A 15,343-nucleotide genomic window follows, 5' to 3' on the forward strand; every position below is an offset into this window, starting at 1 on the left:
TCATCAGATGACTGAAAGTAAGTAATGGTCTCTTAAACCAAATAATAGTAAATTAACGACTACTTCTGATGGGGAAATTATATCCAAATCCCTCAAATATCCCCTCTTATATGATTCTCACTATTCATTATATTTTCAGCTACATTAATCTTGTTTAATCAAATAAACTTCTTCTCATTTAAACCTAACCTTATTAAAAGAGCAGAAAAAGGAACAATTGAAATAAAAAACTTAAATTGAAAATGATAACAAATCTATTCTCAACATTTGACCCATCAACTAACATCTTTAATTTATCATTAAATTGAACTAGAACATTTCTAGGACTATTATTAATCCCATCACTATTTTGACTTACACCATCACGAATTAACATTATCTGAAATAAACTAAATTTAACCTTACATAATGAATTTAAAACACTGCTTGGACCAAAATCATTTAATGGAACAACATTCATTTTCATCTCAATTTTTATTATAATATTATTTAACAATTTCATAGGATTATTCCCTTATATTTTTACTAGAACAAGACATTTAGCATTAACATTTGCAATTGCCCTACCTATTTGGCTAAGATTTATATTATTTGGATGAATTAACCATACTAATCATATATTTACACACCTTGTACCACAAGGTACACCGCCTGCATTAATATCATTTATAGTACTAATTGAAAAAAATTAGTAATGTTATTCGACCAGGTACATTAGCAGTACGGTTGGCAGCAAATATAATTGCAGGACACTTATTATTAACCTTATTAGGAAACACAGGACCATCTATAGCAATAAACTTAATCTCATTACTAATTATTGGACAAATACTTCTATTAATTCTAGAATCAGCAGTAGCAATAATTCAAGCCTATGTTTTCTCAATTCTAAGAACTCTATATTCTAGAGAAGTATATTAAACCTATGTTAACAACTCACTCAAACCACCCATTCCACTTAGTAGACTATAGACCTTGACCATTAACAGGAGCAATTGGAGCAATAGTCCTAGTATCAGGACTAGCAAAATGATTCCACCTATTTAATATTAACTTATTCATAATTGGATTTGGAATTACCCTACTAACTATAATTCAATGATGACGAGATGTAGTACGAGAAGGAACATATCAAGGATTACATACAGGATTTGTATCAATTGGATTACGATGAGGAATAATTTTATTTATTGCATCAGAGGTATTATTTTTTGTTTCTTTTTTTTGAGCATTCTTTAGAAGAAGATTAGCACCAACAATTCAACTAGGATTACTATGACCTCCAATAGGAATTCAACCCTTTAACCCTATACAAATTCCATTACTTAATACAGCTATTCTTTTAGCATCAGGAGTAACAGTAACATGAGCACATCATAGTTTAATGGAATCTAATCATACTCAAGCACTACAAGGATTATTCTTCACAGTGTTATTAGGACTATACTTTACAATACTTTAAGCATATGAATATTGAGAAGCACCTTTTACCATTGCAGATGCAGTTTATGGATCAACATTCTTTGTTGCAACAGGACTCCATGGTTTACACGTAATTATTGGAACAATCTTTTTATCAACATGTCTACTTCGACACTCAATAAATCAATTTTCACCAAGACATCACTTTGGATTTGAAGCAGCAGCATGATACTGACACTTCGTAGACGTAGTATGATTATTCTTATATATCTCTATTTATTGATGAGGTAGATAATTGTTTTTCTAGTATAAATAGTACATTTGACTTCCAATCAGAAAGCTTGATATAAATCAAGAAAAACAGTTCTAATTCTATCAACAAGAGTTTTCATTAGATTTATTATTCCAATAATTGTTATAATCCTGGCAACAACACTATCAAAAAAATTAATTAATGATCGAGAAAAAAGATCACCATTTGAATGTGGGTTTGATCCAAAAAGATCAGCACGAATACCATTCTCAATACGATTCTTCCTAATCGCAGTAATCTTTTTAATTTTTGATGTAGAAATTGCACTAATTCTACCAATTGTAATTATTTTTAAAACTTCAGACATTATAATCTGAACAGTATCAACAATATTTTTTATTCTAGTTCTATTAGGAGGACTATACCATGAATGAAACCAAGGAGCATTACAATGAGCAGAATAAAGGGTTGTAGTTAAATATAACATTTGGGTTGCATTCAAAAAGTATTGATGTTATCAATCAACCTTAAATAGAATAAGAAGCGAAATATTGCAGTCAGTTTCGACCTGGAAGATTGGTATGTACTACCCTTATTCTTATTAATTGAAGCCAAAAAGAGGCGTATTACTGTTAATAATATAATTGAACTATAATAGTTCCAATTAAGGAAATGTAAAGCCAATATGAAAGCTGCTAACTTTTTATATTAGCGGTTAAACTACGTTAACATTTCTAAAATTTATATAGTTTAAATAAAACATTACATTTTCACTGTAAAAATAATATATCTATATTTATAAATACTTAACAGTAAAAATACTTCCTTAACATCTTCAGTGTCACGCTATAATTATAAGCTATTTAAGTAAACGAAAAACAATATTACCAAAATAAATATTAAAAAAATAAAAGTTAAAAGATAAATCTTGAAATTAGAATCATATCAACCTTGAATATAACCAATTAAATAAATAAATAATCTATATAAACCTTGACCACCAAGTAATTCACCTCAACCATAATCAAATGACTTAGATGAATAATAACCTATTTTTAAAGGAATATATCTAATAAACTTAGTTGAAAGAAAAGGTATAAATCATATAGAACCAGCAAATCTAACAAAAGAAAGTATACTTAAAGAAAATAAATTATGAGAAAAATCAAAATTAGAAATAAGATAACCTAAATAAGCACCTAAAATAACAACTGTAATAGTTAAAAACTTTAAATAATAAGGTAAAGCAATCACATGAGGAATAGGAAAAATTAATCAAGATAAAAGACTACCACCAAAAACAGCAACAAACAATAGACCAATTATTCCAAATGAAATATAATAACCCTTATCATCAAAAGAAAATCTAGAATAAAAATTATTATCACCAGATATTGAATAATAAAACAAACGAAAAGAATAAGAAGCAGTTAAACCAGTAGAAAAAAAATAAAGAAAAAAAATTAAACAATTAATTCATCTTAAACAAACCATCTCAAGAATTAAATCCTTTGAATAAAATCCCGCTAAAAAAGGTATTCCACACAAAGATAAACTAGAAACATTAAAACAAACTGATGTTAAAGGTATGAAATTAACAATTGATCCTATAAAACGAATATCCTGAGAATCCTTCAAATTATGAATTATTGAACCTGCACATATAAATAATAATGCCTAAAATAAAGCATGAGCCAATAAATGAAAAAATGCAAGCTTTGGATAACCTATAGCCAAAATTCTTATTATTAAACCAAGTTGTCTTAAAGTAGAAAGAGCAATAATCTTCTTTAAATCAAACTCAAAATTAGCGCCCAATCCAGCCATAAATATAGTTATACAACCAATTAAAAGTAAAAATCAACCACAATTATAAGTATCCAATATTGGTCTAAAACGAATTAATAAATAAACACCAGCAGTAACAAGAGTAGAATAATGAACTAAAGCTGAAACAGGAGTAGGAGCTGCTATAGCAGCAGGAAGTCATGAAGAGAAAGGAATCTGAGCTCTCTTAGTTATAGCTGCTAAAACAATTAATATAGTAATGAGCTTTATTTCAAAAGAATTAGAAATAAAATCATAATAATAAATATAATTTCAACCACCAAAATTTAACATTCATGCAATAGAAATTAAAATAGCAACATCACCAATACGATTAGAAAGTGCAGTTAATATACCAGCACTATAAGATTTTACATTTTGATAATAAATAACTAAACAATAAGAAACTAAACCTAAACCATCTCAACCTAATAAAATTCTAATTAAATTAGGACTAATAATTAAAAAACCTATAGAAAGAATAAATATTAAAAGAATAATAATAAAACGATTTATATTTTTTTCACCAGATATATAATCCTCTCTATAATAAATAACCAAAGAAGAAATATATATAACAAAAGATATAAAAATAAGAGATATTCAATCCAAAATTAAAGTTATAACAACTATAGAACCATTTAAATTGAAAAGCTCTCACTCAACAAAAACTCTATAATCAATTATTAAATAATAAATACCTAAAATAAAAATTATAGTTCTCGAAATAAACAAAGAAAAAAAACTCAAAGAACAAATAGAAAATAAATTCACGGCCTAAGATGAAAAACTTCATATCATTGATTCCACAAAACAATATTTTTAATTAAAATACTTAAGCAAACTAAACAAAGAAATATTCACCCTTTAAACAGAGAATATTTAAAGGCAATCAATGTAAATGTAAAAGATGATATTCACGAAAATAACCAAGAGAACAAGTATAAACACCAGAATAATAATTCCCATGCTGAGAATAAGAATATATATACAAAGTATAAACAGCTCTAAAAAAAGATAAAAAAATCAAAGCAAAGAATCTAAAAGAAGATCAAGATATAATTCTATTTAATAATCTAATTTCACCTACCAAATTTAAAGAAGGAGGAGCAGCCATATTTGATGATCTTAAAAGAAATCATCATAAAGCCATTCTTGGCATCAAATTAATTATACCCTTGTTAATTAATAATCTTCGTCTACCTAAACGTTCATAAATAATATTAGATAAACAAAATAAACCAGAAGAACATAAACCATGACCAACCATTAGAGAAAGAGAACCTACACAACCTAATCAATTCATAGTCATCAATCCACCAATAACCATTCTTATATGAGCAACAGAAGAATATGCAATTAAAGACTTTAAATCAACCTGACGAAAACAAATAAATCTTACAATAACACCCCCAGATAAACCTAAAGACAATCAAAAATAATTAAACTTTAAACCCAAATAAGAAATAACCTTTATAACACGAAAAATACCATAACCACCTAACTTTAATAAAACACCAGCAAGAATTATTCTACCTGAAATAGGGGCCTCTACATGAGCCTTAGGAAGTCATAAATGAACCAAAAACATAGGTATCTTAACTAAAAAAGCCAAAATTATAAATACATAAAACATAAAATAATAAGAACCAAAATCAACCAATAAAGGAAAATATAAAGTATTAGAAAAATCATAAACCTTAAATAAAACTAATAATAAAGGTAATCTAGCAACCAAAGTATAAAAAATTAAATAAACACCAGCCTGCAAACGCTCAGGTTGATAACCCCAACCCAAAATTAAAAGTAAAGTAGGAACTAATCTAGCCTCAAAAAAAATATAAAAAGAAAGAAGACTTAATCTAGCAAATGAACAATAAAGCATAATTATTAAAATCAAAACCATAAAAACAAAAAAATTAGAATGATATGAACTTAAATAAACTGAACCTCTAGCAGTGATTATTAAAGAACAAATCCAAAAACTAAGTAAAATTAAACTAAAAGAAAAATAATCAATACCAAAATAATATCTAATTATATTCAAATCAGCATATGAATAAACACAAATTATAAAAACAAAACCCGACAGAAACATTAAAGAATGAACCAACCATCAACAATTATTTAATAAACAAAGAGGGATCAAAAAAATAGTTATAAATAAATACTTTAACATAAAGATAAACCAAAAGAATTAAAAAAATCATTACCATGAGAACGAATTATTGAAACTAAAATAGAAAGACCTAAAGCACCCTCACAAACAGAAAAAACTAAAAAAATAACAGAAAAAAAATAATCATAATCAAACTCAATAAGAAAAACAATAACTAACATAAATAAAGAAAGAACAATATATTCTAATCTCAAAAGAACCATTAATAAATGTTTACGTTTAGAAGAAAAAACATAAACACCAGCAAAATAAATCAATAAAGAAGTAAAAATAGAGAAATAAACATTAGTTTTAATAGTTTAAAAAAAACGCCGGTCTTGTAAACCGGAAATAAGTCCAGCCCCCACTTTTAAAACTTCAGAGGTGGAAAAGCTTCCATCATCGGTCCCCAAAACCGGTATTTTAAATAAACTAACCCCTGAAATGATCAAAATAATAATTATATCATTATCAAATGTAATAAATATTAATTTTATTAAATTAAGACACCCAATATCAATAATGCTTTTTATTATCCTTCAAACCTTCCTAGTTGGATTAATAACAGGAAAAATAATAGAAAGATATTGATTATCATATATTTTATTTTTAACATTTCTTGGTGGTATACTAGTATTATTTATTTACATTACAAGAATTGCATCAAACGAAATATTTCAGCCTAAATCAATCACTATAATTATTACATTAATAATGTGAGTATTTATCATATTAATATTAATTATTCTAGATATATCTATATTTACAGACTTTTTCAAAAACACCGAAACTATAAATATTGATAATTCAATCAATTATCAAGAAATAACAATATCTTTAGAAAAATTATATAATAGACCAACATTCATTATTACAATAATAATAATAATTTATTTATTTTTAGCACTACTAGCAGTTGTTAAAATCACCAATATTAATCAGGGACCTATTCGTAAAATAAGATAATTACTAATGAATAAACCCTTACGATTAAGACATCCTTTAATTAAAATTATTAATAACTCTTTAATTGACTTACCTGCCCCAACAAATATTTCATTTTGATGAAATTTTGGATCCCTATTAGGGTTATGTTTGGTAATTCAAATCGTAACTGGACTATTTTTAGCTATACATTATACATCAAATATTGAAATAGCATTCAGTAGTGTAGTACACATCTGCCGAGACGTAAATAATGGTTGAATTATCCGAACCTTACACGCAAATGGAGCATCTATATTTTTTATTTGTATTTACTTACATGTAGGACGGGGAATTTACTATGGATCTTATATATATATATACATACCTGAATAATTGGTACAGTGATTTTATTTTTAGTTATAGCAACTGCATTTATAGGATATGTCCTACCCTGAGGCCAAATATCTTTTTGAGGTGCAACAGTAATTACTAATTTATTATCAGCAATCCCATACTTAGGAACAGATTTAGTCCAATGAGTATGAGGAGGATTCGCTGTTGATAATGCAACATTAAATCGATTCTTCACATTCCATTTTGTATTACCATTTATTATTGCTGCTATAGCAGCAATTCATTTATTTTTTCTTCACCAAACAGGATCTAATAATCCTCTTGGACTAAATGGAGATATTGAAAAAATTCCATTCCATCCATACTTTACCTTTAAGGATTCTATTACATTTGTAATAATAACATCATTATTAATTATACTATGTTTAATTAATCCTTACCTATTAGGAGATCCAGATAACTTTGTACCTGCCAACCCATTAGTAACACCAGTTCACATTCAACCAGAATGATATTTCCTATTTGCATATGCAATTCTACGATATATCCCTAATAAGTTAGGAGGTGTTATTGCATTATTTTTATCAATTAGAATCTTAATAATTTTACCATTTTATAATAAAACACCATTCCGAGGCATTCAATTTTACCCTATTAATCAAATTTTATTCTGAATTATAGTAGTTGTTGTATGCTTACTAACGTGAATTGGTAAACGACCTGTTGAAGAACCTTATATTATAACAGGTCAAATCTTAACAATTATTTACTTCACATATTTCTTAATTAATGTCCATGTCGCAAATGCATGAGATAAATTAATTAAGGAATAAAGTTAATTAGCTTAGGAAAAGCATATGTTTTGAAAACATAAAATTAGAAGTTTAACTCTTCTATTAACTTTTCTCAAAAAATTTCACTAAACAAATGAGATAAATAAAATCTTTGAACCAACAAAGAAAATAAAAAAATTCAAAGATAAAGGTAAAAAACTTTTTCAAGCTAAGTACATTAATTTATCATAACGGAACCGTGGTAATGTTCCACGAACCCAAATAAAACCAAAAGATATAATAGCAAGCTTAATAAAAAATATAAAAGAATAAAAATCACCGCCCAAAAAAATTAAAGCCAATAACATTCTTATGAAGACAATTCTAGTATATTCAGCTAAAAAAATTAAAGTAAAACCACCCGCACCATACTCAATATTAAATCCTGAAACTAACTCAGATTCCCCTTCAGCAAAATCAAAAGGAGTACGATTAGTTTCAGCTAAGCAAGAAGCAAAACAAGCTAAAGCTAAAGGAAAAGAAATAATAATAAATCAACAATAAAGCTGATAGTTTATAAAATCAAACATATTAAAACTACCAATTAAAATAATTAAAGACAATAAAATTAAAGCTAAACTAACTTCATAAGAAATTGTTTGAGCAACAGAACGAAGAGAACCTAATAATGAATAATTTGAATTAGAAGATCAACCAGCAATTATAACAGTATAAACACCTAATCTAGTACAACATAAAAAAAATAAAAATCCATAAGAAAAAGAACACATATAAGTTAAATAAGGAAAAATTACTCAAACGGCTAAAGAAATCATTAAATTAAAAACAGGGGAAAAATAATAAAGTAGGTAATTAGATATAATAGGAATTGGCTGCTCCTTACAAATTAACTTAATAGCATCTCTAAATGGCTGAGGAATTCCAACAAAACCTACCTTATTTGGACCCTTTAGAATCTGAATATAACCTAAAACCTTACGCTCTAATAAAGTTAAAAAGGCAACACTAATTAAAACACAAATAACCAATAAAAGAAAATTCAAAATAAATATAAATAAATCATAAAGTATCAATACTATTTGTAGAAAAAATCTACATAAATGAATTCTAAATTCAACACATTAATCTGTCAAAATAGTAAATAAAATAATATTAATCAATATAACAAAAAATATTTTAACCATATGGTCCTTTCGTACTAATATGGATTAACAATCTTAGGATAGAAACCGACCTGGCTCACGCCGGTCTGAACTCAGATCATGTAAGAATTTAAAGGTCGAACAGACCTAATCATTGGGCTCCTGCACCCAAAATTTTTCTTAATCCAACATCGAGGTCGCAATCTGCTTTGTCGATATGAGCTCTCAAAAACAATTACGCTGTTATCCCTAAGGTAACTTAATCTTATGATCATAAATTATGGATCAAAATAACAAACATAAATAAATGATATAATAATGAAGAGTTTATCTATTCTTCATGTCACCCCAACAAAACATCATCATTAAATATAGAAAGACAAACAAAAAACTATATAAAAGTAAAATGTCAAGCTCTATAGGGTCTTCTCGTCCTAAAGAAGAATTTAAGCCTTTTGACTCAAAAGTTAAATTCAAAAATTTATTAAGAGACAGTTGATTTCTCGTCAAGCCATTCATTCCAGCCACTAATTAAGAGACTAATGATTATGCTACCTTTGCACGGTCAAAATACCGCGGCTCTTTAAAAATACGCTCAGTGAGCAGGCCAGACCTCAAAATATAAACAAGAGGACATGTTTTTGATAAACAGGCGGAAATCAATTTTGCCTAGTTCCTTATAATAAGTTCACAAGGTAAAAATTTCATACAAATAAATATACTAATTCTATCATTATTTCAAAAATTTTAAAATTAAATTAATAATCTTAATAAAAAACCTAAAATATTTATAAAATCAAAATAAAAAATAATGAACTAAAACGTAATCTTAAAGATAGCTGGTTTAAAGCTTACTATTATATTTCTATAAAATAAATTATAGGTTATTAACTTCAAAGCTTATCACTTAAAGAATAAATAAGTTAATATTTTTACTTAAAAAATTAAATAAAAACAAATAACTTTAAAAAATTAAATTTTTTCTTAAGAAACTAGATATCTTGGGAAACGATTAACATCTCATTTCTATAAATAATTTAATAATAATTATGATACATTAACTATAAATTATTTATAAATCAACCCAAATCGAGACAAGTAAAATAAATACTAAAATTTTGATAAACCCTGATACAAAAGGTACAATAAATAAAATCTACTTAAAAAAAATTAAAATAATATTTCATAAAACACTTACATTACCAATAAACTATAATTTAAAAAATCAATTCTATAAAATATACTAAGACAAAAATACAATAAAATTATTTATATTAAATAATTAAATAAACAAAAAATAAATATAATAAAATAAATAATCAAGATATCCTGATTTGCACAGAAAAATTTTCAGTGTAAATGAAACACTTTACTAATAAGTTATATCTTGAAACTCTTCCTAGATACACTTTCCAGTACATCTACTATGTTACGACTTATCTCATCTAAATTGAAGCTACTTTAAAATAAAATAGAATAATCAATAATGAGAGCGACGGGCGATGTGTACACATCTCAGAGCCAATATCAGTTAAATTAAATAAATTAAATTACTATCAAATCCACCTTCATTAACAGTATTTCACTATCAAATCCGTTATAAACAAAAATCTATTGTAACCCACCTCCTCTTAACTATAAGCTGCACCTTGACCTGAAATATTTTATAATTATAAATCTTGAGAATTATAACTCTAAAGAGATTCTCTGATAACGGAGATATACAAACAAATAAATTAAGTAGAGTAAATCGTGTATTATCAACCATGGGGTAGGTTCCTCTGAATGGAATGAGATACCGCCAAATCCTTTGGGTTTAAAGACCTTAACTAATAGTACCCTGGTAAATATAATTAACATTTAAAATAATAGGGTATCTAATCCTAGTTTATTATTTAAATTTCACAGATTCATAAAAAGGGCCACAAATAAATTTTAACATTTCACCTTACAAATTTATATTTCAACCCTAATAATATAAACAACTGTTTTAACCAATAATATTCACTTGTATCAATCGTATAACCGCGGCTGCTGGCACGAATTATGCCGATACTAAATCAATTGCTAAATCCAAAATCACTTGATAATTAAATCAAATTACTGCAAAAAGAACATTTAGTCTAACAAAACTTACATATAATACAAAGAAAAAGTGAATAAACAAGCAAGAATAAAACTTTTAAAAATAAAATATAAGAAAATTTTAAATCTATTAATTCAGGAAAAAATAAAATATTCAAATATTTAAAGAAAAAAAAAGAAAAAAACCACAAACATAAACAAAAAAAAAGAAACGCCCCTAAGTATGACCACAACAACTTCTCTATTATATATAATTAAAGATTAATATGGAACATGTATAGCAATAAATGTATTATATTCTTTCTTATTTAATCTTTCTTTTCACTAATAAATAAAGAAAGATTAAATAATATAATAAATATATTTTATACAATTATGTAATTTAATATAATATGTTATTAATATGAATTCTTTTTTTTATATTAAGTTAACTTTCATATATATTAGTTAAATAATCTAATTATTGATAATTTACATAATTATATTATTATAAATAATATACTTATTTATATTAATTATAATATTTTATATTTAAATTAATAATTTTATTTATTGTATCCAATTATAATAATATTAAATATTAAATTACATATTATTATATATATTATATTATAATAACCTATTTTAAGCTAAAAACATAAGTAGCTATAATCCTAGTTAAATAATTGCATTAAAATAATCAATTGATAATGGTAAGATGAACTTATAATACTTTAATTTCAATTAAATGTAATATATTAATATAAATTATTTATTATATATATATATAAAAAAATAAAATGAGCAGGATAAATTAATCCTAATTAAACAAAATAATACATAAAAGAATTTCAAAAAAAAACTTTCGATTTATATATTAAATAAATGAAGTGCCTGATTAAAGGGTTACCTTGATAGGGTAAATAAAGTAAATAAAATTACCTTCATTAAAATTACATAAGATAGAATTAAACTACCTCCTTTAGTATCAAAAACTAACGTGCATCATACACCTTAATGTAAAAAGGTAAGCTAAACAAGCTAATGGGTTCATACCCCATTTATAGAGGTATCAATCCTCTCCTTTTTAATGACCAACAACTCTACAAAACTTCTCTTCCTATCAACATTAATGATAGGAACGATCCTGTCCATTTCATCAAATTCCTGATTTGGGGTTTGAATAGGACTTGAGATCAACTTACTTTCATTTATTCCGCTCCTAACAAGAAATAAAAATATAATAATAAATGAATCATCAATTAAATATTTTATTGTCCAAGCAATAGCATCGACAATATTATTATTTTCAATTTTGCTGATTCAAATAAAATATCCCATGGGATGGGAAACAGAATTTATCCCATCAATAATAATTAGATCTAGACTATTATTAAAGATTGGAGCTGCACCTTTCCATTTCTGATTTCCAGAAGTTATAGGAGCATCAAGATGAAATAATTGTTTAACATTAATAACATGACAAAAAATCGCCCCAATAATGGTCTTATCTTATTGTATTCAATTAAGAACTTTTATTTGAACAATTATTATCTTAAGAATTATTATTGGGGCAATAGGAGGTTTAAATCAAACATCCTTACGACAACTTTTAGCATATTCATCAATCAGACATCTAGGTTGAATAATTAGATCATTAACAGTCAGAGAAAACATCTGAGAACTATACTTCATTATTTACTCACTATTAAGATTAATTATAGTTTTATTATTTAAGCAAATAAATTTATTTTTCATAAATCAAATTTATTCAGCCAGAAATATAAAAACCGAAATTAAATTCATAATATTCTTATCTTTATTATCTTTAGGTGGACTACCACCATTCCTTGGATTCTTACCAAAATGAATTGTAATACAATCATTAATAGAAAACAATATAACAACTATTATAACTATTATAGTTGTATTAACTACAATTACACTCTACTACTATATACGTATTAGATTCTCAGCTCTAATTATATCATACACAGAAAATTCGTGATCTATAAACATAAAGTCCCAAAAATCAAGAATCATTCTTCCTATAACAGTAATAATTTCAACAATAGGATTGATTTCAACATCAACCTTAATTTCATTATACTAAGGACTTAAGTTAATCAAACTAATAACCTTCAAAGTTATAATTAAAAGAATAATCTTTTAGGCCTTAGTAAAATTTTACACCTCTAGAATTGCAGTCTAGAATCATAATTGAATATAAGACCTAAATATGATAAGAGAGAAAACATCTCATAAGTAGATTTACAGTCTACCACCTAAAATTCAGCCATCTTACCGCAAAAATGATTATTCTCAACAAACCATAAGGACATTGGTACTTTATACTTCATATTTGGAGCATGAGCAGGAATAGTAGGAACATCAATAAGAATACTTATTCGTGCTGAACTTGGCCAACCCGGATCTCTAATTGGGGATGACCAGATTTATAATGTTTTTATTACAGCTCACGCATTCGTAATAATTTTCTTTATAGTAATACCTATTATAATTGGTGGATTTGGTAATTGACTTGTTCCACTAATAATTGGTGCACCAGATATAGCATTTCCACGAATAAATAATATAAGTTTTTGATTACTACCACCTTCACTAACCCTTCTTCTTACATCTTCTATAGTAGATAATGGTGCTGGTACAGGATGAACAGTTTACCCTCCTCTAGCAGGAGCTATTGCACACGGGGGTGCATCTGTAGATCTAGCTATTTTTTCACTGCACTTAGCAGGTGTATCATCTATTCTTGGTGCAGTGAATTTCATTACAACAGCAATTAATATACGATCAGAAAGTATAACTTTAGATCAAACACCTTTATTTGTATGATCTGTAGCTATTACAGCATTACTTCTCCTTCTTTCACTTCCAGTTTTAGCAGGAGCTATTACTATATTATTAACAGATCGAAATTTAAATACATCATTCTTTGACCCTGCAGGAGGGGGTGACCCAATTCTATATCAACATCTATTTTGATTCTTTGGACACCCAGAAGTTTATATTTTAATTCTACCGGGGTTCGGAATTATTTCACATATTGTATGTCAAGAAAGAGGAAAAATTGAATCATTTGGAACATTAGGTATAATTTATGCTATACTATCAATTGGACTAATAGGATTTATTGTATGAGCACATCATATATTTACAGTAGGAATGGATGTTGACACACGAGCATATTTTACATCAGCAACAATAATTATTGCTGTACCTACAGGAATTAAGGTATTTAGATGATTAGCTACATTATATGGAACTAAATTCAAGTTCAATCCACCATTATTATGAGCTCTAGGATTTATTTTCCTATTTACAATTGGTGGATTAACAGGATTAGTATTAGCAAATTCATCACTTGATATTGTATTACATGATACATATTATGTAGTAGCCCACTTTCATTATGTATTATCTATAGGAGCAGTATTTGCAATTATAGGAGGTGTCATTCAATGATATCCACTATTTACAGGATTAACTATAAATAATACATGATTAAAAATCCAATTTACAATTATATTCATTGGAGTAAATTTCACATTCTTTCCTCAACACTTCCTAGGATTAGCAGGAATACCTCGACGATACTCTGACTACCCAGACGCATATACATCATGAAACGTAGTATCAAGAATTGGGTCTACAATTTCTATTGTAGGAATCATTATATTCATTGTAATTATATGAGAAAGAATGATTACAAACCGAGCAATTATATTTAGAGCTAACATAAGAAGATCAACAGAATGACTACAAAATAACCCTCCTGCAGAACATAGTTACTCAGAATTACCATTAATCTCTAGATTCTAATATGGCAGATTAGTGCAGTAGATTTAAGCTCTACAAATAAAGGTTTGACCTTTTATTAGAAAATATTTATTAATGGCAACATGATCAAATTTATCTCTTCAAGATGGAGCTTCACCATTAATGGAGCAATTATCATTCTTTCATGATCATACTATGGTCGTATTATTATTAATTACAGTAATTGTAGGTTATGCCCTAAGTTATATATTATTTATTGCCTATACTAACCGTAATATACTTCATGGACATGTAATTGAAATAATCTGAACAGCTTTACCAGCAATTACATTAATTTTTATTGCCCTTCCATCATTACGACTATTATATTTACTTGATGATTCAGTAGATGCAATAATTACAATTAAAACCATTGGACGACAATGATATTGAAGATATGAATATTCAGACTTCATAGACGTAGAATTTGACACTTATATAACACCAGAACAAGACCTAGAAAATGATGGATTCCGACTACTAGATGTAGATAACCGAACAATCCTACCAATAAATACAGAAGTACGAGTATTAACAAGAGCATCAGATGTTCTACACTCAT

This window comes from Schistocerca gregaria, chromosome 3 (genome assembly GCF_023897955.1).
Source record: "Schistocerca gregaria isolate iqSchGreg1 chromosome 3, iqSchGreg1.2, whole genome shotgun sequence".
Taxonomy (NCBI): domain Eukaryota; kingdom Metazoa; phylum Arthropoda; class Insecta; order Orthoptera; family Acrididae; genus Schistocerca; species Schistocerca gregaria.